Here is a 2,702-nt window from a genome sequence, read left to right on the forward strand (position 1 = left end):
TGGCCTTGGAAGCTGAATATGTTCCGCTTCCTGTCCAGTGTCTTCTGTTTGTAAATTGAGTCTCCCGATCAGAGGTTTCCTGTTGAATCTGTCGGCTCTTGAGTCCCGAGCACCCACACAACACAGAGGTGATATTTGGAGCTTTTGTTCTTGCAATTTTTTGTGGGTTTTTTGTGTGTGACTTTTTCATTTTTGTGACTGTGACTTGTTCTTCGTTTTATGGGACTGACTTGTGACTTGGTTTTTGCGACTTGTTTTTTGTGACTGTGTGGAACCCAGTTCAGCTACTGATTGATTGATTGTGTGACTGCAGAAATGGATAAAAGCGCCCACCCCCAATCCAAACAATGACTATTGTCAGTGCACGTAAGAAAAAAATAATTTTAATTTTAACCATCTACAATACTGTCTTATTTATTTTATAGTACGGTACATTGATTATTGCTTTCATTTTATGGCTCGATGGTCTCGTTAGATAGTAAAATTCATGTTAAATTGCTGTTTTTAGGGATTGTTTTTAAAAGTCTGGAACGGATTAATCCATTTTGAATTACTTTCTATGGGAAAACACACCTTGGTTTTAGAACGGACTTCTGGAATGGATTAAGTTTCGGAACCAAGGTACCACTGTACTTATTTTGTTATGGTTGTGAGCAATGTTCAATTGTGAAAATGGGTGCAACCAAACAAATAAGTAAATTATTGGGCTATTTTTTTAAAAAATAATAATAATAATTCCAAAGTCTTTCCGGAAGGTATTTATGACTTGAGTTATAAGAATGATTATGAAACTGAGTGATTTAGTAGTATTATTGACACTGCTAAAAGTGCCACGTCATACTCATTGTGCATTTGCAAGAACTCGATCACTTACTGTGGCATCATGTACTGGTACATTTTGGAATTCCCTGGCTACTGAGATCAAGCGGCACCTTAACTGTACTCTTTTTCAGCACCTGTTAAAAACATTCCTTTTTAGACAAGTCTACACAGACACTCAGAAAGTTGAGGTGATTTTAATCTGTTTTAGTGTTTTAACTTTTTGTATGTTTTAAAGTAGGCTTGCAAATTCCTCTTGGTCTTACAGTTTTATCTTTTGCAAGCCATTTACGGTCAAGAGGTGGGTAAATTTTAGGAAATAAATAAAGTAATAACGATCACTTTACACTGTGGGTGCCCTTTGAGGGATCGCGTGAGGCGCTTTGGACCCCAGGGAACTTACCAGTTTGTGTGGGCTGGCCTGCCTCTCAATTACAGGTGGGTAGCCGTGTCGGTCTGCCATAGTCAAAACAAAACAAAATAAAAAAAATTCTTTCCAGTAGCACCTTAGAGACCAACTAAGTTTGTTCTTGGTATGAGCTTTCGTGTGCATGCACACTTCTTCAGATACCAATGTTATTCTTTGGGGGCTCACGCCCAGCCTCAGTTAGCCAATTTACACTGCTGGGAGGTGGGGCCAGTCGCATAAATAGCGGGGTGGAGCCGGCTGCAGCCAGGCAGTTGGCTCAGGAGCTTCATTCACCCAACCCTCCCTTTGTTAATGTTTCTTGTTTACAGTCGAAACAAAACAGAAAATTCTTTCCAGTAGCACCTTAGAGACCAACTGAGTTTGTTCTTGGTATGAGCTTTCGTGTGCATGCACACTTCTTCAGATAGCCTGAATAACCTGCTTACAGGTTAACCTTTTCCCCCCTCCTGTTTAGCGGGTGTTGCTACAGTCTTTTGACTGGTTGCTGTTGAAGAACCGGGAAGGAATTTCCCTGCATTGGCAGGTTTTGTCTTCCCCGTAGCAATTTGGCACAACTTTGGCAGTTTATGGCAGAATCCTCTAGTCTTTTCTTCCCTGAAATTGGGGGCGGGTTAAGTTGTGACTCTCACCCCCCCCCCCATGGAGGTGATTCCAGGGTCCCCTCTTAAAGGGGTTGTAATATGGGTGTCACTGGACATATACTGAAAGGTCGCCAGTGAACTACCCTGCGTGCTGGGATATGGGGTGGGCTGCCTGTGTACACATGCGTCTTGTAGAGCACCCCCATATCCCATTTACCCTGGGGGGCTGGGAGGGAAACACGCCCATTGCCTAAGCCAAGGTCTTCCTACATTTGAGAGTTTAATAATAAAGTTGTGGGCAAATTTTAATTCCATAACAAGTTCTCATGAGTCAGCATTCCTTTCTGGTGGTCCCTGGGGGCTGGGGCGGTCGCCATCTGGCCACGCAAATAAATTATCCCTATGTATTTATTTCATGTGATTTATACACTTCCTGATTATTAAAAAAAAAAAAAAAAACCCTCAGAGTGATTTGCAAAAAGAAACAAGAAAGCTTTACAAAAGTACTTTAATATATATTCGGGTAAACATCTCCAAAGATGTTAAATAAGGTCCATGTATTTCAAACTGACATCTCTGGTTCTGATAAAGCAATATCATTTTCACACAATGGAATTTTTGAATCCATGCAAGCCAAATTTGATTCCATGGATACTTTGATTGCTTTTTAAAAAAATCAAAATTGTTAATGGTTATAGTACAATTGCAAACAATAATGGAGATAATGGTACACATTGCAGTCTTAGTGGCTTTGACAACCGATTGTGAATAAAATCTTTCTCTGTTGGGTCCTTGTAGAGGAGGTAAATACACCCTTTAAATCTGTCACCAGTATTGTTTTAAATGGGCCACCTACTTCTGTGGTCATCCAA

Source organism: Lacerta agilis, chromosome 3 (assembly GCF_009819535.1).
Source record: "Lacerta agilis isolate rLacAgi1 chromosome 3, rLacAgi1.pri, whole genome shotgun sequence".
NCBI lineage: Eukaryota > Metazoa > Chordata > Lepidosauria > Squamata > Lacertidae > Lacerta > Lacerta agilis.